This window comes from Ceratotherium simum, chromosome 5 (genome assembly GCF_057802395.1).
Source record: "Ceratotherium simum simum isolate JZ-2026a chromosome 5, ASM5780239v1, whole genome shotgun sequence".
Classification (NCBI taxonomy): domain Eukaryota; kingdom Metazoa; phylum Chordata; class Mammalia; order Perissodactyla; family Rhinocerotidae; genus Ceratotherium; species Ceratotherium simum.
This window is the reverse complement of record NC_141904.1, coordinates 29,712,216-29,739,098: the sequence shown is the minus strand read 5'-3', so window position 1 is coordinate 29,739,098 and position 26,883 is coordinate 29,712,216. Positions and strand designations below refer to the sequence as shown.

Below are 26,883 nucleotides of genomic sequence, written 5' to 3'. Positions count from 1 at the left end.
GTATGCCAGCAGATTCTAGCCTCAGCCTTCTCTTTCTCAATTTGGGTGAAAACATCAATGGCAAGCTGATCCACAATCTAACACATTACCATTCCCCATGGGTGTTAAAACATAGGCAAGAAGATCACTTGACAGGAAAAATAGAGAAAAAGTTTAGAAGCCTGGAAGAAGGGTCAGGGTAGACTGAGGCCCCACCCAATCCACAACTCCGTGATTCTCTGATAGTTAGGATCACCTGGCATGGTACTGTGGCGTGTATCCAACATAGGCAGGCGACTGCCTTAGAGTTTTGTTCTTTGTTGCCAGGATGACAGCAAATTCATTCTAATTGCCAACAACACACTCCTTGCTGCCCACTCAACTTTTACCCCTTCACATATGTCTTCTTCCTTCAACCTGTTCTTAGATTGCTCTTTCAGCTCTACAAAGGTATGTGAAACCAGATAACCAAACCTGATAAGAAATATAAACATAACAGGAGTGAGCAGACCACGGGAGAACATAAGTGACCATTTGTGGGATTTGGCTTTAGGGTCTCAGAGGGTGTTTCCTCTTACATTTATGTTGCAGAGGAATGAATTATCCAAGCTTTGGTCTCCAGAGCTATCATATGTTACCATAATAAGACTCAAGCATCTATTCAGTTATCATTCACATTTCAGAGCAAATTGTGTTCATTTTATTAAATGGTGCAAAAAGTTGCTATAAATGAATAGAAGGTGAAATAGCATCGTGCTATATATTCTGCCTGAATACATTTGTTGTTCAATTAAATATGACTGCAAGCTCAATGTTAAGCCTACTGTCCTTTATATGTATGTGTATACATACCCTCCATCCCTAATCTCTCATTTGCTATTGCCAAGGGAATAACTCCTATGACAGATGGGAAAATGTTTTGAATAGAAAGGAGTTCAGAGGAAACTTATATAAATAATTCTCATTTCGCTTCGCTACTTTGTTCCATATCTCGTTTCCTTGGGTGGTACCATGTTAGTGAGGACCCTCTTAATAATACGTCAGTTTTATTTGATAGACTGCCTGATTGGCACTTATCTCCCATAGTCAATGAGTGTCTCAGTCAAGGCTAGGTTGGGGTCAGGCAGGTTTTTCATTTATCATTCCTAATGACCTGTAAATATTCCACTGACTAAGGCTTTTATTTCTGAGGTAAACATTTTGCTAACTGGTCATGAGTCATGTAGGCACATTAACAACTCCCTGCTGATTTATCCTCATTAGGCAGCTAACCTCCATTGAGTAAACCAAGTCCTTATTGCTCTCATGAGTTCATGATACTGTCAGTAGCAGTAAGTATGCATTACTTTGTCTCATCCACAACCTGGGAAAGTGAACCGGCTTTTTAGAGTCCTTTCAACGTGATTAGGTTATTTAACTGCTGATATATTCTGAAAAGATGAATTGTTTTATGCTGCAATGCTTCCACTGAGTAATAGAGTATCTTGTGGGTAAGGCAGGAGAAAGTATAGAATTACAAATTTAAATACACTGGCTCTGTATTTAAGGACATTTGTAAAAGGGAACAATGAGATATTACAAGATATTTAGATACATTCTCAGGGTGCTGTGTATTTTCTAGGTTATTAATTACCTTTGCTACATTTTTGGGGACTTACTGTCAAACAGAAGAATTGTAGGTGATTTATAATTAGTGAATGTGCTTTTTTTTCTTTGCAGCAACATTTGTCAAAGTCATCTTATTTCTTGGTACCTTCATTTCTGTCTATTGGGCGGTCTGTGAGAAGTGTATTATTTGAAAGGTCATGTTTGCAGAATGTTTTTTCTTGTCCTGTATTTTGAGAAAAACATTAAATTTTTAATTCAATTAAATTATTTTAGGGTAGAAATGGATTAAATAATATATGTTATTAAAAAGCGCCACATTTTTGTCTATTGTCTATAAGGTGCTGAAACATGTCAGTAATTAGTTTCTTAATCTAGAAAATCATTTCAGCAGCAAAGTTCAAATTTTCTCACAATGGAATGTAGAACAGTGGTTCTCAACTGGGGATGAGTTTGCCCCCTAGGGGACATCTGGCAAAGTCTAGAGACATTTTTGATGGTCACAACCTGGGGAGGGGGAGGGCAGGATGAAGTGGATATATGTGCTACTGGCATTTAGTGAGTAGAGGCCAGGAATGCTGCTCAACTTCCTACAATGCAAACACTACGAAGATTTATCCAGCTCAGAACGCCAATAGTGCTGAGATTGAGAAACCCCGGCCTAGAATCTTATTTTAAATATAAGTGCAAATGAAAACAATTGAGGCAGTCTGAATTTACATAATGGATCATGATCTTTTTCAAAGGTAAGAAGGTAGCAACCCTAAAAGAGGAACTCCACCTTGGGCCTAAGAAGAAAGGAAACATTTGTTCCCTTGTGTTCCCCGTCTCATTGAGAAATACAAGTGCATGAACCACTCCATCACAGTGAATCATGACCACTGGTTCATGAGTTCCTACAAATCATCTTATTTGTTCCTCCTGATTTTAATATGCTGTAAAATCAGGATAAGGCATCACCACACACCATGAAATTTGTCCTTCCCTTTTCTAATAATACATAAGTTGATGGTTAAATGTTGTCTTTAACTCGTGAAAGCATGTACTATGCTTCTTCTGCTTTTTATTCTGCTTATAGAGCCTAGCCTTTAAAACAATGTGAAAATTTAAAGCAGATGTTCTTCTAAACTATTTTTTTTTCAAATCCAGCAATATGACAAAAGAAAAAACTGGGAAACCTTGACGCGGCTTCAGGATAAAGGGTTTTATATATTTCACAATGGTTTGAGCATTAGTTCTCTTTTTTTCAGGACTCATTCTGGTGTATTCTCTTGCCATTTAATTCTTTCTTATGCATTGCTTTACTCCTTGACTTGCTCCTGGTTTCTCTTTCTGTTATATATATTATATATATTTTTTTCTACTATGCCTATAATAGTCTTTGCTTAACATTTCTTGCCACTATCACTGCCATGTATTATAAAACTCTTTCTTATAGCTTAGAGGTTAAGGAAATTATCTTGGGTAGTTTGCTTAATTTCTTACAAGTCTGTTTCCTCATCCGTAAAACGGGAATAACACTACTATCTCTCTGAGAGTGTTGCTGTGTATAATAAGTGGGAGCTTAGAAGATGTCTGGCACATAGTAGATTCTTATTAAATAATAGCTTATTAAATAATTCTTATTTAATAAATATTAAATAACAGCTTATTAAATAATAGCTATTAAATAATAGCTTATTAAATAAATAATATATTATTTCTTTTTGAAAAAAATCAGAGCAGGATTTTGAGACCATGTATTCATCAAACATTTATTAAGCGTTTTTTACGTGTTTGGGACTATTCTAGGTGCTTGGGATGGTTCAGGGAACAAAACAGATAAACAAACAAACCCTCATGGAACTTTCACACACATGCAAAGGCAAACGCATACACACACACGAAAGCACGTGCATACCCGTGATAATATGAACATTCTGCAGCTCTTCCCTTACTTATATCAGAACTTGAATGAGAGTAAGCACTCCTCCTCCAATTCGCCAAACCGGCATGGTGAACAGCAGTTATAGAATTCTGAAGGAACGCTTTTCTTTCAAATACCATTTCTTTTGTGAAGATGGTCTCTCTTGAGAAAAACATCACACAAAATGGCAATAGGTACAAAATCATGGGGATGGAGGGAATCGACTAGTTAAAAAATATTTTAATACCTCAAAGAATCACTGAAGGGAAATATATTTACAGAAGATTTACTTACTTCTTTAGAAGAGGAAAATAAATAATTTGTAGACTGCAAACAGACCAAGAGAATGGCAGTGCAATACAATTCTAAAAGATATATGAAAATGGAATAAAAACTCATCAAAGAACACATAAGCCTTTTATGAGTTGGTTGTATCTCTATCCACCCATCCATCTATCTACCTATTTATCTGTCTGGTTATGTTTTTAAATGCCTTTCTACCTTACTTGACTCAAAGTTCCATAAAGGGAGGGATCATTTTACTTTTTTTTTCTTTAATATTTTTTTTTTAATTTTTTTTTCTTTTTGAGGAAGATCAGCCCTGAGCTAATATCCATGCCAATCCTCCTCTTTTTGCTGAGGAAGATCAGCCCTAAGCTAACATCTATTGCCAATCCTCCTCCTTTTTTATTCTCCTTTTTCTCTCCAAAGCCCCAGTAGATAGTTGTATGTCATAGTTGCACATCCTTCTAGTTGCTGTATGCGGGACGCGGCCTCAGCATGGCTGGACAACTGGTGCGTTGGTGTGCGCCCAGGATCTGAACCTGGGCCGCCAGTAGCAGGACACGTGCACTTAACCGCTGAGCCACCGGGTAGCCCGGGATCATTTTACTTTGTCCATCATGATCTTTCAAGAGCCTAGCGCCTGATCCCTACTTTGCCCTCAGCGAATGTTTATGGGTGAGATAAGAGCCCACTCCAGGTGTATTGACTGCCAAGAGTACTGAGATATCAAAGTCTGCTTCCTTCCATTTCCTGTGATAAGTTGAATACACCCTGCCACCATTGTACTGTATGCAAATACATTGTATTATTTAGCCGCTGTCTGTTTTTCCCCGTGTATGTGGCGTAAAACAAGGGCGAGCTCCAACCTGTCAGTATGTGACATACTTATGCCAAGACCAGTTCACAACTCCACATACACAGTGACCTTTGCTCTTGGCTTTGGTATTAATCTCTGAAGCTCTGTGGAAAAGCTTTGACTAGTCTTGATACAGAAAAATTCCTGATATGGTGATGAGACCTTTAAGCCAAGCAAAGAACCAGGGAGAGGTAAGGCCCCTTTGAAGATGTTGCTCAGTTACAAGAGGAGAATGAAAAGGACCTATGAGTGTTCTCATCTAAAACTTCTCAAGCCAGGTGTTTGGCTTGTGCTTCTAAACGTCAGCCGTTTGCTGAAATCACATCCTAGCAATGGGACATTACTGATCCTCCCCTCAAGAGGTGGAGCCTATTTTTCCTTTCCTCCAATCTGGATTGAACAGGCAACTTGCTGTGGCCAATAGGACTTTAGCAAATGTGACGTAAGCAGAGACTTGAAAAGTGCCTGTGCTCTGGGGCTTGCTCTCCTACTAGTCTTTGGGCCCTGAGACCACCATGTAAAGAAGCCCAGGCTAGCCTGCTGGAAGATGAAAGAGCACAAGGAGCAAAGCTATCCATCACAGCTGAGGGCCGCTGAGGCCAACCAGGCTGCCAACCACCAGACGTGTGAGTGAGATGATCATAGATTAGCCAACCCCAAATTAAGGAACTGCCCAGATAACCCACAGAATCATGAAAAATAATAAGTAATTTCTGCTTTAAGCCATTAATTTTGGGGGTGGTTTGTTAGGCAGCAAAAGCTAACTGATACAATCAAGTCACAGATAGCAGTATTTCTATGAGATTGCTCAAGGAGCATGTCTGGTGGCCATAAACTGTCAGTTTGGTGGTGTTTGTCAAGCTCACTGGTCCCCTAAGATTGTCCAAAGTGTAAAAAGGGACTTAATGCTAGAAAGCTTGGGAATCACTGCATTATAAAGCATTTTCTACTTAGAGATTTGCAAAACAAACTAGCACATTAAAGATTACCATTTATGCAGTGAAAGTAAACAAACCTGCTGAAAAAAATGTTAACGCCTCCGTAACTCCCCAAACTTTTGTGACCTCTTGGCCTCACAGTCTTGGCATTATCATCATTGCTGAAACCCTACTCTGGACATAATGGTAAGGGTACTGGATGAGAACTGAGATCCTGGTTCTGGTCCAAGATGTAGTATTTACAAACTGTAGGACCTTTAGCGAATCTAACTTGGTAAAACTAGGTAAAATGAGAGACATAATTCCTGCCCCGAGTCCCTTCTAGGTCATTGTCAACCTGTTCATGTCACTTGGAAAGGAAATTTAGATGATACATTGACACTTTGTGCTCCGTATTGTATTCTGTTTTGGATGAGTTGTGCCAATCCTCAAATGGCAAATTATTCATTCATCTCAAAATCTTTTTCAAGAGGCTGCTCTGTGTCAGGTACTATTCTGAGTGCTGGGGATACGTTTGTGACCAAGTCTCTCTATGAGAGCTAGATTCTAGCAGAGGAGATGGACAGTAAATCTGGAAAGAAATAGCTAATATAATGTTGGATGGTAATAGGTACTGGGAAGCAAAACAAAGCAGAGGGCTAGAGCAGTGTTCTTAAACTTTAGCTTGCATCAGAATGACCTGGATGACTTGTTAAAATCCAGATTTCTAGGTCCCATCCCTGAGGGTTTCTGATTCACTAGGTCTCAAATGGGGACTGAGAATTTGCATTTCTAACAAATTCCCAGGTGATGCTGATGCTGCTGGTGGGAGGACCACACTTGAGAACCAGTGAGCTAGAGAGTGGTAGGAAGTTGCTCTATGAGATGGGATGGTCAGGAAAGACCTCTCTGTCCAACAGAGACCTCGCTGAAGTGAGAGATGAAGCCATGGAAAGATCTGGGAAGAGAATTTTAGCTGGAGGGCACAGCACACCATGTGTAAAAGCCCTGAGGCAGAATTGAGCTTGTTGTGCTGGAGGAATAGCAAGGACTAATTTTCCTAATAGCCATTGATATGGTAGCAAACCAGTGTCCTTGTCACCTATCACAGCATGAATTATGGGTGGCAGTCTTCACAGGTTATGGCCTGTGCAAGGTCTGCTGGAGTTGAGCATTCAGCCAAATTATTTCCTGTTGATACTCACATTTAGAAATAGATAATAGAGAAAAAAGGAAGCGTAGGAGTTGAGGAGTTTGGGTTAAATTATGTGCCAAGGCAAGAAGAGGAAACTTCTCATGTGTCATATTTCACTTGGAGAGGTCCACTGGTTTCAGTTTTGACACCAGAACTGGGTGTCACTTAAATTCATAAAGTCCCCAAGTCCTTGCCTCTGGCTTGCAAAAGGGTCTGTGATTGCTCAAGTCAAGGCACATCATTTTGATACTGCTTCTTCTGTATTTGTGTGTTTCCCCAGACAACAATACATTATGTTTTTACACCTGGGAGATGGTTTTCACATTCCTTATCTCATTAGATCCTCGCAAGTTATTTTCATGATGCAGGAAAGGCAGAAACTCTTATTTCCATGCTACAGATGAGAAAACTGAGGCTTGGAGAAGCCAACACTCAGAACCATTTCTTTCTTTTCTCTTCATATGGTCTTTTTTCTGAAAGACAAAGTGATTGTCCAAGCTGTGACAAGTATGCAGTAGGCAGTGGAGCGGAGCACAGAGGCCAAGCCCATGATCTCCCCGCCATTGCCTTTCTTCAGGACATTTGGTCTCAGGTTGCTGCCTGCCACTCATGTACATTTGATCATCACCATCAATCATGAAAATGTGTGGCTTCACTCAGAAGGAAGATTATTTGTGAAAATAAAAGGAAAACTAAACTTTACTGAGCACCCACAATCAGGCACTTGGTTTAACATTTTTAAAGTGTGATTTTAGTTAATCCCCTTGGCAATGAGGAATTTCTCCATTTTGTAGGTGAAAAAACGGGCGCAGGGAAGTTAAGTACTGTGTCTAAGGGCAATAATGTGAGTGACTCAACGCCATTTCTCACTACTGGTGTTTCCTCTAAGCTCAGTAGCTGCAAAACTTTCTTTCAAATACTACATTGAAGCCAGGAGGAAGAACCAAGCAGTAGATATAGACATGATAGGAATGAGACCCTTCCTGGTAGAACAGTTTCATGTCAGTCAATCTAACAGTTTGAATCAGTAACACTTTTTTTTATGGTCAGAGATAAAAAGGGTTAAACAAATTAAAGTAGAGGAAATGACCATCATCTCCTTTAAAAAAACTCAAATGTCCTCACATGAAGGATCACGTTTCATCATCATTATTATTATTATTACTTGTTAATTAAGACTATTTTTTTAAAGCAGTTTTAGGTTCACAGCAAAGTTGAGGGAAAGATACAGACATTTCCCATCTATCTCCTGCCCCCTACATATGCATAGCCTCTCCCATTATCAACATCCCCCATCAGAGTGGTACATTTGTTACCATTCATGAACCTACACTGACACATCATAATCACCCAAAGTCCATAGTTTACATTATGGTTCACTCTTGGTGTTGTATATTCTATGGGTTTGGACAAATGTATAATGACATGTATACATCGTTATAGTATCATACAGAGTAGTTTTATTGACCTAAAAATCCTCTGTGCTCTGCCTATGGATCCTTTCCCCCACCACCAAACCCTGGCAACCACTGATCTTTTTACTGTCTCCATAGTTTTGCCTTTTCCAGAATGTCATATAGTTGGGATCATACAGTATGGAGCCTTTTCAGATTGGCTTCTTTCACTTAGTAATATGCATTTAAGGTTCCTACATGTCTTTTTATGACTTGATAGCTCATTTCATTTTAGCACTGAATAATATTCCATTGTCTGGATGTACCAGAGTTTGTTTATCCTTTCACCTACTGAAGGACATCTTGATTGTTTCCAAGTTCTGGCAATTATGAATAAAGCTGCTATAAACAATTGTGTGCAGATTTTTGTGCTTATTTTGGACATAAGTTTTCAACACCTTTGGGTAAATGCGGAGGAGCATGATTACTGGATCGTATGGTAAGAGTATGTTTACTTTTGTGAGAAACCACCGAACTATCTTCCAAAGTGGCTGTATCATCTTACTTTCCCAAAAGCAATGAATGAGAGTTCCTTTTGCTCCACGTCATTGCAGGCATTTGATGTTGTCAGTGTTCTGGATTTTGGCCATTCTAATAGGTGTGTGGTAGTATCTCATTGCTGTTTTAATTTTCATTTCCCTGATGACATAAAATGTGGAGCATCTTTTAATATATTTATTTCCCATTTATATATCTTCTTTGGTGAGGTGTCTGTTAAAGTCTTTGGCTCATTTTTTAATTGGGTCATTTGTTTTCTTATTGTTGACTTTTAAGAGTTCTTTGTATATTTTGAATAATAGTCTTTTATCATATATGTCTTTTGCAAATATTTTCCCCTAGTCTGTGGTTTGTCTTCTCATTCTCTTGACATTGTCTTTGGCAGAGCAGAAGTTTTTAACTTTAATGATGTCCAGTTTGTCAATTCTTTCTTTCATGGATTGTGCCTTTGGTTTCATACCTAAAAAGTTATGGCCATACCCAAGGTCATCTAGATTTCCTCGTATGCTAACCTCTAGGAGTTTTATAGTTTTACACTCTACATTTATGTCTCTGATCTATCTCAAGTTAGTTTTTGTGAAGGGTGTAAAGATCTGTGTCTAGGTTCATTTTTTTGCATGTGGATGTCCAGTTGTTCCAGCACCATTTGTTGAAAAGACTGTCTTTGCTCCCTTCTATTGCCTTTCTCCTTTGTCAAGGGTCAGTTGACTATATTTATGGGGACCTGTTTCTGGTCTCTCTATTCTGTTCAATTGATCTATTTGTCTATTGTTTTGCCAATATCACACTGTCTTGATTACTGCAGCTTTATAGTAAGTCTTGATGTCAGGTAGTGTCAGTTCTCCAACTTTGTTCTGCTCCTTCAATGTTGTGTTGGCTATTCTAGGTCTTTTGCCTCTCCACATAAACTTTAGAATCAGTTTGTTGGTATCCACAAAATAACTTCTGGGATTTTGATTGAGATTGCACTGAATCTACAGATAAGTTGGGAAGAACTGACATCTTGACAATATTGAGTCTTCCTATTCATGAGCATGGAATATCTCTCCATTTATTCAGTTCTTCTCTGATTTTGTTCATCATCATCATTTTTTAATGTCATGAGTGATTGCAAGAATGAGTAGGAGTCATTGAAAGCATCATCAGAAAATAACATTTGATGACCTGAATTTATAGATTCTCTTGCTATTAATTAATTAGATCAAAAGATAATGGCAAATTCAATCTGTAGTTTATCCAAACAAGCAAATAAAAGCTGCCTGTCATTTGACTTATATTTCTAATGGAAAATGCTATTAAAATGATCAGGAAAACAAAGAAATTGCTTTCTTGTCTTCCCACAAGAAGCTGCCATCATGGACAGAGCTTGATCTCATTTCATTTTTACCCTGGAAGGTGGAGAATAATATCAGATCCTGCTTTAAAAAATCAAATTTCCCAGGTTCTTTAGTTTAGTTAACGAACACAAAAATATTGTTAAGAAAGCATAAGTAGCTCTCCATAAAACAAAAGTTTTTCTCTGGTCATTAAATGGGGATAAAATTCCATTTACTTTTACAATGTAAGAGCTGGGAGGGATTTTAGAAATTACTTAGTTCAATCCCTTACATTTATTCACGTGAATAGGAGGACTAGGGAAGAAATGACTAAGCCAAGGGAATACAAGTAATTTATGAGCATGGCTCAAATCCAATCAGATCAGCGCCAGATACAGCATTTGGAAATTTCTGGATGACTTTACTCTCACCTGTATTGGAAAAAAATTCCAGGCATTGTAGAAACTAGATGTTAGAGAAAGGCATTCTAACTTAAGAGTTAAGTAGCATTAGGAAATGCTATACAAAAAATATTCGTGAAAAGATTTTTCTAAGAACTGAGTCATTTCCTCCAAAAGATCATCATTAAAGGCTAGAACTCCTATATCAGCAAAGGAGGCTGTCGTCGGAAGATATTATTTTTGCAAGTCTGCATTCAGCCATGTATCTGGGTACGTGCTCGGTCTTTGCCAAGACCAGAGTGTCCCTTCCTCTTTCAGAGAATTCTTGTTCAATGACATGTAAGCCCCACAAGGGGAGGGATTTTGACTGTTCTGTTCACTGTTCTCTCTCCAGAGCCTATAATAGTGCCAGCTCAAGAGAAAGCAGTTTGTAAACATTGTCACAAATATTTGTAAATATTTGTTGAGTTAATTAATTTAGAAGGAACTATCTTTCAAAAAAAGATTTTAGCCTTTGCCATTTTTCCAAGTTCTGAAATAGTATACATTAATTTTCCCCAAAATAACAGATCATATTCATTGACCACCTGCTCTGTGCCAAGCCCAGTGTATAGCATTTTCCATCTGTTATCACAGTTATTCTTCACACCATCCCTATCAAGCAGGCATCATTATTTTCTCCATTTTTACAGATAAGGAAACTGAGGCATAGAGAAATTAAGTAATATGCCCAAAATGATTAGAAAAGACACCAGCCTGGAGTTCAAATCCTTAACTAGCTCATTATCTGGCATGAATCACAATGGAAGGTTTTGCTCTAAATCTGAGTAAATGGAAATTCAGGACTTTCTTGTTTTCTCTGCCAGTTCTGGATTTGATTGTTTGTCCCAAATGTGCCATTTATAGATGTTCAAAATATGTTCCGCAGTTGTGTCTAGGAGCTATGTGACTAATATTTTACGCAATGCTTTGTAAACTTGGCATGAGGCAAGTTTATTGTAAAAGAGAGCTATAATAAATGAAAATAGAAAGTGCCAATATGACCTATATTGCCCTCAAATTAAGAATTTCATTTAAACTGACAAATGCAAGTAAATTCAAAGTTATGACTGTCACTCCAAATATGACTCATTCAGGGATTTTAAGGATCTGAAAATAGCTCATAATCATAAGCATCATATTATATGTGTTACTGTATCTAAAAGAATTAGAGTTTATTCCATGAAAATGAGTAAGATGCACTTTATTTCCTTCCTAAACAGAAGGGATATTTTCACATAATTTTAAAAAATTACATTTCTACTTTTGATGCATATAAACATCACTCAGAAAAAGAAATATATAATTGACATGTTTGGGGAAGATGTGTCTTAAACCACTAGATTTCTTTTGTGATTGACAAAGAATTTAACAATGTACTATACTTTTGTGTGCTCACAATGAACATAGGTTATTACAGTCCAATTAGCAATCACTCAGCTAAACATATTTTTCAGACACATGAAAATTAAGCTTTAATTTAGAAGTGTTTTGGTATTCTTACCTTCCTTTCTCCCATTCATCTTTTTCTCCATGCACTTTAATTCATTAGCAACTTCATTTTTTCATAGGCTTTTAGTATGTGTTTTTAGTTCATAGGAAATGATTCGTGGCTGCCAGAAGAGCTTGTAATTGCTGTATAAGGCAAGAGTAGTTTTGAATATTGATTGTTTTGAGGATTTTCATACTTGTGACACTGGATAATATTTATTCATTCAAGTTATACTCCACATGACTTTCTTTGGATATTTTATTTGTGATTACAGTAAGAATGAGCAGAAGTCAGCAATTGCTAATTGCCCATCTTTTAGTTGCTTATAATTGTACTAGTCCCTCAGAGAACTTTAATAGAATGATCAAGAGATGATGTATGACCAGCAGTTTCACTGCTATGCATATGCCCAAGAGATATGAGTGCATGTATCCACAAAAAGAATTGTTCAAGAATTTTCATAGCTACTTTATAATAGTCCCAAAATGGAAACAACCCAAATGTCCATCAATTGCAGAACGAATAAACAAATTATGGCATATTTCTATTATTGAATATCAAATAGAAATTAAAAATAGAACAACTTTATAATCCTCAAAATAATGTGGATTTATCTCAAAAACATTACATTGAGTGAAAGAAGCCAGATAAGAGAGAGAAAACACTGTGATTCCATTTATATGAAGTTCAAGAACTGGCAAAGCTAATAAATGATGATAGAAGTCAAAATAGTGTTTATGTCTAGATGTGGAGTGGTTATCAACAGAGAAAAGGTACAGAGAAACTTTCTGGGTTGCTGGAAATGTTTTCTATCTTGTTCTGAGTGGTTATTACACAGGGGTATAAAAATGTAGAAAGTCATCAAACTGAACACTTATGATTGGTCTATTTTACTGCACATAAATCATACTTCAATTAAAAATTATCACAACTTTTTTTAGCACAACATTTTATTTTGGAGCTATATCCATGCCAATGTACCTAGACCTATTTCATTATTTTAACTGCATCTATTTAAAGAAAAGATGACTTATGCTCTGGTGGAAATTGGCTTGACTGATGGGTATGTTGGGCTAACACTACTGCAACAAATAAACTTTCACATATCAGTGGCTTAACACAACAGAAGTCAAATATTCAATCACTGTAATAGTTCAGTGTGAGTGTTCTCATTCTCCTCCATATGGTGATTAAGGGACTCAGGTTCCTTCTAGTTTGTGGCTTACTAGCTCCTGCCCAGGGCCCTCTGAATCTTCTACCTCCAGTTGGAAAACAAAGTGAGAGAATGCAATTAGGGAATTTTCGAGGTTTCCAGCTGGTGACATGCATGTTTTATTTAGGCCTCTTCTGATCGTCCCAGTGTACAGCAGCCCCTTAAGTGAGGAGCAAGGGAGATGTCTTCTACTCCCAGAATACGCTCACATTTTCTGGCCCCATGTGCCTGCCCCATGACTCTGTCTCCTGCATACAGGTAGCATACAGGCTGGTTAAGAGTACAGCTTCTGCCACCAGTGCCCGAGCTTGAGCAAATTGTTTGATCTTTGTATGTCTTAGCTTCTCTATCTGGAAAATGGAGTGCATAATAATACTGCTTCATAGAATTCTTTGGAAAACTTTTTAAAATGTGTAAAATATTTAGGACAATATCTGGAACATGATACATGTTTAATAAATATTAGCTATATTACATACTCCTTGCTATAACCAGCCATGCCAGAATATCTACTGCACCTCCAACGTGCCCTAGGCTTCTAACATGACAAAGAATCAAGTTCTTTCCCCAGGGCCAGCTTCATGGGCATGTGATCTGTGCAGTTGCGCAGGCCCCCATGCTCGGAAGGGCCCCATGCTCAGAATGGCCCCATGCTCAGCGCCTGGCACTTAGTTTAATGCTCCATTTTCATCATATTTAAATTCCTAGTAATTTTATCGTTACTTGTGTTTTGTAAGTGAAGTCTGGTGGGACAATGGAGCATGTACATGAGCAGAGGAGACACACACAATAAACATGTCCACTGCTGTTCTTCACTGCTCCGCACACATATAGCATTCTTAATGCCCCATGAGCACAGAATTCCCATGGCCCCATGGTGTTGGGAGGTCAGCACAACTCAAATCGACTACAAGGTAAGCATGTTACATCTACGACTAAGTGGGGGCACTGACAACCTCAAGAGGCCATGCTCTCTATTCCAACCAGAACTTGCTTTGAATGTAGAAAGAAGGCAACAACCAAGGAACCCTATCATATCCTTTCTTACTCGTGTTACTTCCCAGTATTAACTAACCATTTACTCTGAAAATGATAGAGGGAAAGGACAACTCATAGTTCCTTATGCTTTCAGTTCTTCCTTGCTCGTTAGAAAGTCCAAGATAGAGTGCTGGTAGAATGGGCCCCTATCAAGAAGTAAAATAAAAACAGTTGACTTCGTTTTGTGCTGTGTTTCCCCTGTTCTGGTAAGAACAAAACGCATATGGATATATGTACTACAAAGTACATATGCACTTACTAGCTACAAAATACAAATCATATAATTTTGTTGATTTCGCACAAGAGTTATATGCTCTTATATTTTCATTTAAAACTAGCATTGCACAATATAAAGATAAACAGTAAAATTAACACCAATAATTTAAAATGTTTTTCTTTATTTAAAATAATATTAGACAGCAAATAAAACATACCATGACAATTCCAATGAGAGAACATGGAAGAAAGGAGATAGCTTTATATTTTGGGTCCTTAGTGGCACTTTTTTCCTGCTTTTTGAATAAAGGGCCCCACATTTTCATTTTTCAGTAGGCCCTGCAAATAATATAGCCAGCTGTGTCTTTCCCTCTCTCTAACTTCTCCCAAAAGTTCCACCCAGCCACCTTCTGCAGGAAGTCTTACCTCATCCCCCAATTCTTCCTGGGCTATTGTGGCCTCCTCACCAGCAATCTTCTAGCAATTTATATTTATATATTTCTCATTGCACCCTCACTCTTAAATTACAGTTTATTTTGAACATGTCATCTCCCCTAATAGTCTGTCTTCCCTGAAGGGCAGGGACAGACTTGGCATTCTTATCTGGTTGGCCATGGACCAGAATCACTGGGGCCCTCATAGCCAAAATAAATTCCAGGAAGTAACAATGAACAGATAGAATCAGAGTCTCCAGGGCTGGGTCCTTTGGCTGCACAGCTAGCTTGAGAAGCAGTTGTTGAATAAATGAAAGAATACCAATGGTTCCAGTCCCAGGAATGGTACCTCCTCTGGTTCCAACACTCTCTGGTAAAATCTGATCCATCCTTGACGGACTGGTTCAAGTGCTACCTTGCTCAGTGAAATCTCCCCTGATTTTTTCCCTCCTCTCACACCCACATCTTTAACTCTCTGGCCTCAAGTTCCCTCCCATATATTAATTATCTTCAACACTCAGCAAATTCTAATTGAATTTTACTTTGCTGGTTAGACTCTGGTGACACTGAGGGCACAGCACAGTGAGGACTAGGGTGAGGCAAGTGAGGCACTTGCCTTGGGTGCAAAATTTAAGGGGACATCAAAAAACTTAATCAAGAGAAATTATATTTTAATGCCACATTTTTTAAATCAAAATTAATGTCACAATCGTTCATGATGAATAATATATCAACATTTTAAATAAAGATGGGCTTGGACCCTGTACTTCCACCACTGGCCTCATTGGCTTCAGTGTAATCCCATCCCTGTTGGATCCTATGTTTTATTCATCTTCTTACCCCAGCAGATGACGAATGAATGAATATGTGAATGAAATGAATGAATTGCTTCCTTGAACGAAGTTGTCAGCTAAAAATCTATAGACCCTGGTAATGAGGATGGCTATCATGGAAGGTGAGCAGGGGTCATGAAAACAGCTTTGGTGTGCCTTCTCAAATGAGCTAGATTGGAATACAGGACCATATGCTCTAAAGTCTGAATATTATTTTCAGCTTTCAATCAGGTCCTCATTAAATTCTCCTCCATTGTTCCCTCCTTGTGTAACATTGGAAAAATAAATGCCATGTTCTGTTGGTAACCCTTCTTTACCATCATGCAGCCTGTAAGACTGCCCTCAGAGGGCCAGTTCAAACGGAATCCTAGTCGTTCATGTTGTTTCAATAAGGTTGCATTGAAATTGCCCTCCCCCATTGTCATCTAACATTGTTACCATCATAGTCTCATGAATTGTTTGCATAATACCAGGTCATTTATTTAATGCTTTAATTTACTCTTCATTTCAGAAGTTTCCAGGCAAAATGAGAGCAGAAAAACAAAGCCATTTGAACAAAGAGAAGCAACAGTTTTTGTTGTATGTAATTCATTCTCTGTGTGATGTTTCCTTCTTAAGGAGGAATTTAGCTCCAAGTTATACTCAAGAAGAGAAAAAAATTAAAAGTTCCAGCAGGCTTTAGGGCCCATTATCCACCTTTGTGAAGGAAGATTGGCAGCACCCTTCCGGCACGATCTCCCCTTGTTACAAAGTTGTTCACGCAGCTCGGTGGCCCCTGCGAAGACCCAGCTGTCAACTGTTGTGGCCTATCAGAGCCAGGCTTTTTCCTCAGCGGCCAGCTTTTTCACCCACAATTAGCCACCAGGGGGCCGCCTGTTGGGAACAAATGGTGCAGACTCCACAGCTTTCCTCCAAACCAACCAAAACATCCCGGGCAGCTTTGGAGCAAAGCCCAGGAACTTCCCTGCAAAGGAGAACAACTTCTCTCCAGCTAGAAAAACTGCAAGTCCTATGGTGCAGCCTCATTACGAGGGAAGAATAAAGCACGGATTTATAGGCAAGGACCCAGGAGAAACCGGGTCCGCGGAGTCTGAAGGGAGAGGTCCAGCCCCCTCACCAAGGAGCCGTGGGGTCTGCGACTTTTCCCCTTGAAGCGCGCTGAAACATTGTGCAACCAGGCGCCGGGAACAATTTTAGAATTCTTGACAGTTGTGGTTGTTAATGCTGTCAGCAGGGGTGGTGGTTTCTCGCCCCTTTCCGTGGGATGCTCACAAGAAGCTGTAATAAAACACACGTCACCGGCTGGAAATCTAGAAAACTCTCCAATAAATCATCTATACATTGTTCAGACAGTTCAGGCTACAAATTGTCATAGCCCTATCACATTGTTTGTTATACGAATAAACGTGTATATTGAATAATCAAGTTGGAATTATTTTAATATTATCTATAAGAAAATAATCGTACTCTGCCGTCAAAATAGTTTTGTTGCAGCTATAGTTTCGTACCGATACATTTCAGCTTTTTGAGTACTCAGTATTTTTACAAGCATTCTTCTAGCCCAGAACGCGGCTGCCTGCTTCATTTTCTCCCAATCAGAACCCCTGGACTTCAGGACTTGAGTGGGGGGGGCATCTTAGAAATTCATATTTGCCTGGGGCAGAACTCTTCAAGAGTATAAATTATTTTTGTCTTCCGGGTTTTATTTGTACATATCCAAAGCAAAGACAAATTAATAGGGCGGCTCCTCTGGAACCCGTGGAGTGTCTCAACCCGGCGCACACCTCCCAGGATATGCATAATGGTGTGGAGGGGTGTCTCCCTCCAGGCCAAGCCAGGTATTTTCCAGACTTCCATTCCCAGGGGGTGGTGATGGTAAGAGAACGCCAGACCGCCCGGCCGGTGGGAGGCCCCAGGAGGAGCCAGAGCGCTGTGTGGGCCCGACACGTGCCACAAGTGGTTTGGAGAAAGAGGAAGGAGCGCGGAGGCTTGGGTCGCGCTCATCTGGCCCCGCAAAGAAAAGCCTGTGCTTCTGGAAGTCACTCCCTCCTCCGCCCCGCTGTCGCTCGTCCCCCATTCCTTCCTCTTTGCCTACTAGAGGAGTGACGTCCAAATCCGAACCTCGGTGCGCATGCAGCCGCGTGGGTGGACGCGCGGCCACCCAAACCACAGCAACATCGCCACCCGAGAGGGCCCCCTGGGTGGAGCGCACGGCCGGGACTGGGAGGAGGGGCCGCGCCCGAACCTGGCGAGGCAGGTGTGGAGGCGGCCGGCCCCGGGCAGTGTGCGCGCAGGTCGCGGGGTAGGGGTACGCGAGCCAGGAGCGGCGGACACGTCAGAGCGCTGGCCCCGAGCCCGGCGGGGGGCGTCGGGTGCCAGCCAGGCAGCCCCGGGCGGCGGCGGCAGCGGGGCGTGCGGCCGGGAGGCCATTTCCTCGCTGCGCCCCTGGCGGAGCCGGGTTTGCCTGCTCTTGGCTGCCGCCGCCGCCGCCGCCGCCGCGCGAGTCGGACCGCCGGGAGGGCTGGAGGGGAAACCAGGTCACCGGTTCGCAGACGCGGCGCGGAGCGGGCGCCCGGGGCCCGGAGTAAGGCAGCGCCCGGGGAACGGGCCGGGGCGGGCCGGGCGCGCGGGGGGCCCGGAGAGGCGGGGACTCCGGTGCCCGGGCCACACTCGCTTCCTACGCCTATAAAAGTGGAGTGGCCGGGGAGGGCCGAGGCGGCCCTGGCTGCAGCCGCCTTTCTTCGCCCAAGGAGTTGACATTTTGCAGGACTCGCGCGACGTCCGGTCGCCTGCGCTCCCCGGGACCCCGCCGCCGGGAGGAGGGGGCGGAGGAGGGTGGAGACTGCGGGGCTTGGCCAAGGAAGGCGCACATCCTCGGGCGGGCGGCCGTGACGCGGCGGGGATTAACTTTGCATGAATAATGTGAGTGCGCTTGGAAAGGAGACCTTCTGCTCCCCGGGATCGGGGCAAGCGCCCGCAGGCTGCGTTCCCCGGGCAGGGGCGCTCAACTCAGCCGGCTCGAGGGCACTGGTAATTTGGCGAGAGGACCGCGCGGAGGCGGGGGTGCGGGAGGTGGACCGGGGAGGAGGGGGCGACAGTTCCAACTGCCCAGAAGGGTGGGCAGGATGGTGACGGGGGTGTCGCGGAAACCTGAAAGGGTGCGGGCGGCGAAGCGGAGCGCACGCAGGCGGGCGGGCGTGGGCGGGTGGGGGTGTCAGCCGCCTCATTACCTGCCTCCGCGGGGCTTCTGCGCCCTGGGGCTGGGAGGAGGTGCCGTCTCGTGCTCGGGCAGCGCGCGGCGGCAGTCAGGGAGCCACAGCGTGGGCAGTGCTAGAACAGGGTGGCTGGGGGCCCTCTCCAATCGCAGCGGCTCCATTCCTCAAACCCCAAGCCCAGCTGTTGACAGGCTCCTTGTGAAATGGAGTTTGGCATCCTCAGCGCCGAACCGAGTGGAAGTTTCCATGATGAGGAAGTTCTGTGACACTGGGGTTCGGAAAAGGTTGGCAGACACCGGGGGGCGGGGGAGGCGGTTTAAAGAGACTGTGCGTCCCCCATCCCCCTTTTTGCTCCTGCCCCGGAACTCTGGGGTTTGGAAAGGAGAATAATCCTGAATGTTGGCGTGCGCTGTGGCCGGTGCCTGGCGACTTGGCTTCTCCCCGCCTCCTCAGGGAATCAGTCGCGATTTCGCCAGCCTCCTGGGTCGCTCTTTGCTTTGCTTCTCTTGACGCAGCATCTTCCTCTGAGTCGCCTCGAGTTGGTTCTGATACCAAGAGTTGTGCCAGCTGTGCGCCCCACCCCCCACCCCCCGCCGTCCCTCGGGGAAGGACTAATTTGGGGGAATCTTTTACTCCTAGTGGATTTCGTCCTTCTTAGCTGCAGTTGTCATTTTGGAGGAGGATTTCCCCATGACCATTGTAGGATTATTATTAGTGCCAATTCTTAAACCTTCTGATTTGTTTTACGGGGAGAGAGTGGGGTGAGTTTTTTATTTATTAAAGGTTAAATGTGTAATTTTCCCCAAATGGGAAATTTTAAAGGAAGGGTCTAGAAGCATAATAATTCGTTAAGTGAGTCAAAGAAAGAGAAAAGAGTTCACCTGAATAGACAAGTGCAGATTCTTCCTCCTCCCCCTCCACGCACATTCAGAATTTGTGAAGATTCAAGCACGAAGTCTTCCTCTTAGCATGTTATTGGCTTAGGTGCTAGAGAGATTCAGTTTTTAAGACCTGTTTTGAAGTTCAGAAAATTAAGCATTCCTTGGACAGTGTATTAATATCAAAGCACGGCAGTTTTTATAATGATAAATGTACTGGGTAATGTTGACCTGTTGGGCAATATATTTACATATTATTTGGCTTTAGTTTAGTATGCTTATTTACATTGTAATAATGTATAGCATGCACTGGATTACAAAGTTATAAAAATTGCATTTTAGTCAAAATATTCCATGATTCATTTAGAATATTTACAGTGACTGATCTGCTCCCAATTCACTTCTGCTTACCTCTCTTATTCTGAAACAAGTCAGGGACTAGGAAACATTAAAGAAAAAGGTGTTTTGATGAAAAATATTTTGAGCAGTGGATGTCTTGAGGAGTTTTCATGCCAAGTTGACTAGTGTTTTAATTGACTCTAACAGAAATCCAATAGTAAGTGATTTGTTTGGGGTATTTTATGGGAAGGCATTGGTGAACCACCACTTATTATTTGTGGATGTTAAACAGATACTATCAGAATCTTATTTTTAATGAATTTCAAAGTTTTATTATATATTGGAAGTGGGACCATCTATTAGTAAATGTGCTTTGCTTCTATTTTTCAGTGAGTGAAAGTAAGTGATACTGAATATAGCCACAGAACTAATTTTTTAATGAAACAATTCCCGTTGGCATTACAATGCAAAGGCATAATTTTATTGACATTGGAGTATTGTTTTATGAAGTAACTGATTTTACAAGAGGAGTAAACATTCCATTTCTCCCCTTTCAGATTCTTCGTAGTAAATTCTACTATAGAGATGAATTAAGACAACTTCCTTTTAATCTAGTATCTTTGGGAAAAGATGATTTCTTAAATTTTCCTTAAGGATATGGAAAGTTGTGGATTCCTTTTCTTTCCTGGAGTTTTTGCAGCTGTGTGAAGCATGGGGTGTGTGGAGCCACAAATGGAATTGCACTTTTCTTTTTTTAGTAAGCTCGTCTTCTTGATGGAAATCAGAGTAAAGGTGATTGGTTTCTTTAGCTCCTTTTTGTCATTCTTGTGTAAGATTATGTGTCACCTTCTTTAACAGCCTTTCCTGATCACTTGAGCAAAGGGAGTCCCCTATTCCTTCTGAGAACCATCACACTGTTTTTTATTTCCTTTTTTTCCCCCTTCCTTGATCTTATTTGCAATCTTAATTATTCATTTCAGTTGGTACTTGCTGAATACCTGTCTCTCCTTAGAACATAGAGTCCATAAGAAAAAGGGTCTTGACTGCCTCGTTCACTCTTGATTCTCTAGCATCTTGAACAGTGCTTGGCACACAGTAGGTGCTGGATAAATCTTTGTTGAATAAATAAATGGTTGTGCCCAAACACTGTGTTCCAAAAATACCTGGCTAAGCAATCCTAAGTAAGTTCCAATTGGGTTTGCCAAGATCTGTGTCTATGCATGTGTGTGTGCCACGTGTATAAGGTTCAATCTTTGATAAATAAGAGATAAATCACTCTCTTGTGTGTGTGTGTGTGTGAGACGAAAGCTAGTCTCATTCTAACTAGTGACAACACAGAGAGTTATTTCTGTGAGTTCTTCTTGGGGGCATTTGCCTTGAGTACACGGAAATCCTCAGCAGCAGTTTGTCTTAGATGTTACCTTGATTCCCTGAAGACATTGACCTTCAGCTCCCTGGGTTTCAGCAGAGTATGAGTTCCAGAGGCATTGTCAGTGCTAAGAGTGAAATTCCAGGGAACAGACATCACTGGGTGATAGCAGTGCCTTCTCACTCAGCAGGTTCTGGCAGTGCCTCTGGCCTTGGCAGCCCTAAGGGGACTAAGGGCGTGTGATGGTATTGCTGGTTTACAAAAGTGGCGGTTGGGGCAGGGGCAAAATGGAGCTGTCAGGATCCAACATAAGATAGAAATGGTTCTTGGTACTAGGTTTGGAAATAACCTGATGGTTACCCTAGGTTGTAAGTTGTCAGTCAACTCTCCCCTTTTGCCCTTTTTCACACTTTCATAAACAGATTCTGAACCAGATGATTATGGGAAATATTGCATTATCTGAGTTTTCAAGTGACGGAGGTGTGATACCCAAGGGGTCAGTGTCCAATTAGCTATTCGTGGAAATTCTTTTGACAATTGAAACTAAAAGGAAATTACAATTGATGATTATGGTCATTTGTTTTTGTTTATAGAGTATCAACTTTCAAAAATATAGCTGAGTAAATGCATAGTGAAAATCCCACAAAATAAAGAGACTGGTAAAAATGGGAGGGGAAGAAAGATCAAAATCTTAGAGAGGAGTAAAGATAATTAATCTGAAATCCTAAGAGCTTATTGCTTTTGAGTATTTAATCTAGCTTTGAGCTTCTTAGTAGCCAAGTTAACAGAAAAAAGGGAGGTGGCAGGTATGCATTAAAATTGTAAGGGTAGATCAGATGACATTTGTAGAGCACTGACTATGGTGCCTGGCAGCTAGTATATACTCCTATGAAATATCAAATCATACAGTGGTCAATACTTGAACTTCAATTCTGCAGAAAATGAAGCAAAGTTCTTTATATGGTCATATCTTTTTACCAACCCTCATGGGAATAAAAAATGCAGAATACATAATGATGAAAAATAACCCAGTGAGAGTTTATCTTTGGGAGCCTGAGCTGCTACAGTCCAGCACTGGAGATTCTGGCGATTGTCCCCAGTGCAGAAATAGAGCTCAGAAAACCTAGAGGAATGAATGATTAGCATGTTCTTTAGGCTGACTTTCTCAAATATCCAGCGTCAGAGCCACGCTTTTGACTAGAGCAACCTGAGAGGACAGGACAGCCAGGTACTTGAAAAGATGCTGTGGCCATAAACCTCTCTGAACAGGTGGCCTCGATGCTTTGTGCTCCCGTCTATAGAGGTCTTATCACCCTATAGGGCAGTTTGTTGTTTGTTTCCATTTCTGTTTCCCCATCTAAATTGTGATGAGGGGCTCTGGGTTTATTCATCTTTGACTCCCCAGCACCTAGCAAAGAGTTTGACACCTGGGCACGGGGACATGCTTGCGGGAAGGATGAATGGGAGGGGGAGAGGAGGTGGTGCTTCTCTTTCTCTTCTGATATTCGTATTAAGTGTCATCTTCTGACTTGGTTTTGCCCAAAGTGAATGTTTGCTGCCTGCACTGCATTATATGTCCATATCACACCTGAGTATTTTGCTAGAAGGGCTTGTTCTAGTGTCCAAGGTGGTTGAGCAATGGATGGCAAGTTAACTCTTTGCTTTATTTAAAGACATTTTGGTTACTTGCTTTGATCTCAATCAGTCTACAAAAATTTGTGTACATACTATGTGCCTGGCCCTGCCAGTCATTCTGAAGCTCAGTGTGCAGCCCAGTGACCTATGAGACAATATGCATATATTAATACAAAGGGATTCTGCAATGGTCTCCGTGTGATGTAGTGGATATGCCTATTGAGATCCCTCACATGGCCCCCTAGATGAAATAAAGTTATTTTAATCTGAGGAGGTGAGATTTTGTGGTTTCTGTAGCTCATGTGTATTAGTGTAAATTGCAGTGGGATTTACCCCAGATTCACTTGGTATCCAACTGGTGTGGGGTTGAATATGTTTAGACCAGTGAGTCTCTGATTAAGGATGTTCACTTTCCACCTTAAATTCCCAAACTTGTTAGTTAATTATGACATTTAAGCAAGTAGGGGTGTGGGCAGGTAGTATCCAAATCATTGAGCCACAAGTAATGTATTTCCATATCCTCCTTTCAGGAATCTAGCCAGCTGACAGCTAGAATAGTGATCTATGTTCAAGGCTAATGTAGTCTGGTCCATAATGCGCTAATTTCAAGGAACTTTGGAGACTTTATGTACTGGCAGCTCTTCTTGTGGTACTATTTTTACTGAGTAAGAAACTGAACTCTGCTGTGAACTTAGGTATCTTTTCCAAATGGCAAGACAGGAGAGCCTTGAATTAGGACCCGGGAACCTTGACTCTCCGTCCCAGGAAGCATATTGTAGCCTTTCCATTATGACAGTCACACACACTAATACATATATATTCCAAAAGAGAGCCTTCAGGGATCGTGGCTTCTCTCTGTAATCAGGAATTTAGGGATTTATTCAGAAAGTTAAGAGTGATAAGCTGACTAAAGCAAAAGCTAGGATAAAGGAATGCAAATTAACAGCAGGTAGGTCTCCTTGACTTGGGAAGTACACTTGTGTGAACAGATATTGTTCAATGGTTCTCAAGATGGTTCTCCCCTTTATTATTTGTTTCTCTTAAGACTCTGTTTTCCCAGATTTCAGCAATGATTGCACAGAATAGGTGCTCAGAAGATAATGATTGATGATAATGATTATGACATTCCTAAGTTTGGGTCAACTTTTTCGTATTTCTCTCCCATATACATAAATGGCTCGCCAACTTACATGTCCACACAGGCAGAATCTCCCTGTGTGACAAGTGTGTGTCATGTTCTCACATACAGCAAAAAGGCACTGCTTGACTCTGGCTTCAGCTGTGGTTCCCATGTGCAGCTTCCAAATCCTGGTGAGAAATGCCACAGTCACACTGCTGTCCCAAGCCACAAGTCCTGTCATCGCTTCTAGTCCCTTCTCCATACTCCTGAATATTTTGGCAGATCCTCATTTTATTTTACTTTTTACTTATTTTACTATTTACTTATATTACTCTATGGTTAATTATGTTTGGAAAATCCTGCATTTAACAACTTAATGCAAGAGTTTTCAGAGCCTGTTTTGATGCTAGTGTGCATTATGCATCTCCAAGAGGCAGAGCAGATAGAAAAACTTATTTGGTCACCACATTCTTTGATTTTGTGTATGTGTGTGTGTGTGTGTGTGTGTGTGTGTGTGTAAAGCCTCAAATGGCTTAAGTTCAATGCAAGAGGTTGTGAGGAATAGTTCATAGTATTACACTTTAAAAAATTACTCTCATTTATTTTAACCTCTGACTACATTTCATAATACATGATAACTCAAAGGAGCAGTATCTAGCCCCGCAGTGGAACCTTTTTGCTTTTTCACAAAAAATCCATCAGTTTGTATTCCACACTGATTAATACTGCCATTGTTGACGTGTTTTGTGATGATGTACAAATCATGCTAAATTGCTGTTACTTTTAACATATTATAATCATAAAACATATCTTTTCTTGACTTTATTTCTGCTATTTAGATGTATTAATTTACATAAGCCAGAGAATGGTTTATTTCTGCCATATGTGTTTTTGATTGCTTTTTTGAATTTCACTTAAGCTTCACTGTAATTTCTACTCTATTTCCAGCATCTAGAGATCTAGAATCATGTATTTATATCTGAACTGTTGCTACAATAGGGGAAAGTATAAGGTTGTACATTCTTGTATTATTTGTCTTTTAATTTAAAAAAAGGAACCAGGGGAACCTTACACAGAAAATCTTTTGAAAAACAACTTGAGTTATGGCCTATGTGGATGATGAACATATCGATTTATCCCGTAGTGTAGTAGTTGTAAGGGATTTGAAAAACATCTAGTCCAGCTGAGGCCTCGTGCAGGAAAAAAAAAGAAAATCTAGGCATTTGGCTTTTTAATTTGATCTCACACTTTATAGTTTCATAAACATAATGTATTGCTAAGGTGAGGGCATCCTCTGAAATGTACTCTACGTGCATTCATTTATTGTTCATTAAGAATATGTGTTCAGATTTATCTTTATTGAAGTTGCCACAAAAACCAAGCCTTAAAATAAGTTGACTTTTTTTTTTTCCTCTGGAGTCTGTCCATCCTTCCATCCATCAACTCATGCATCTATCCCATCATCTATCCATCACATATGCATTGGACATCTGCTGGGTGCCAGGCTCTATGGTAGGTGCCAAGATACCATGGTTAACATTTAAAAATCCTTGCTGTGGAGATGCTCAGAGTCTCTTGGAGCAATCTAAAGGAGTCAATTTAGTGTAGAACAGTGTTTCTCAACCTCTAAACTATTGGTATTTGGGGCCAGATATTTTTGCTGGGGAGGGATGTCTTGTGAATTTAGGATGTTTAGCAGCATCACTTACCTCTACCCACTAAATACCAGTAGCTCCTCCCACACTCCAGTTGCGCCTGTCAAAAATGTCTCTGGATGTTGCCAGGTGTCTCCTGGGAGGCAGAATCACCCCCATTGAAAACCACTTGTATAGAATTAAGACCCAGGGCTGTGAAGTGAGAATGTGTGGATTCATATCCTGGCTTCACTTGGCTTTGTTGCTTGTGCTCAGTTTCCTCATCTATAACATGTGAAGATTAAATGAAATAATGTAGCACTTCATCTACAGTTTAGTGTTCTTAAATATTAGCTATTCATTCTGGTGGTAGAATTAATACTTCACCAGGCAATTACAATATTCATAAGTTCTATGATGGAGTAAATACAAGGTACTTGGGAACCCACAGGTGGGAGTGGAGAGAGTTCTAGGTAGAAAGAACACCGTATACAAATGTATGATTCAGAGTAAAGTATGAAAGGTTTGGGGAATTGCAGGAGCCCAGGAATTGCAAAGAGCCCAATCTGACTGATGTGCAGAGGACAGTAAATGAGGCTGTTGGAGCAGGTAGGAGCCACCTGGTGAAGACTTTCTGGCCACAATCAGGAAAATAGACTTTGTCTTGATAGTATGAAGAGGCCGAAGGATGTTCAGCAAATCAGATTTTTATTTTAGGAGAGTTTTGTTTTGGATAGATCTTGAGTAGGAGACAGACTGGAAATGATGAGCCCAGTTAGAGACTCTTAGAATAATCCACAGAGAGATGAAGGCTGCAGGTTTGAGGCAGTTATGTGTTGCTGTGAAGTCTTTGGGAACAGATTTCACTTTCTCCAAGATGTAGCAAAATTTTTCTAATTTAATTCCAATATTGAATATTTTTAGCAAACTGGCTCTACATTTGGGGGAATTTCAAGTTTAATTTGAAAGTGGATTACATGATAGATTCTTTTTAAAATGTTTTCAAATGAAGCTTA

General features: G+C 40.9%; 1 protein-coding gene across 1 annotated transcript in view; it reads left to right on the top strand.

Moving 5' to 3' along the window:
* The first annotated feature begins 18,632 nt into the window (after positions 1–18,632).
* The window catches only part of THRB (thyroid hormone receptor beta), a 361,132-nt gene continuing 352,881 nt past the window's right edge, over positions 18,633–26,883 (top strand). Inside the window, exon 1 of the mRNA XM_014789974.2 lies at positions 18,633–18,707. The gene's annotated coding sequence lies outside the window, so the exon portion shown is untranslated. The remainder of the gene's footprint in view (positions 18,708–26,883) is intronic.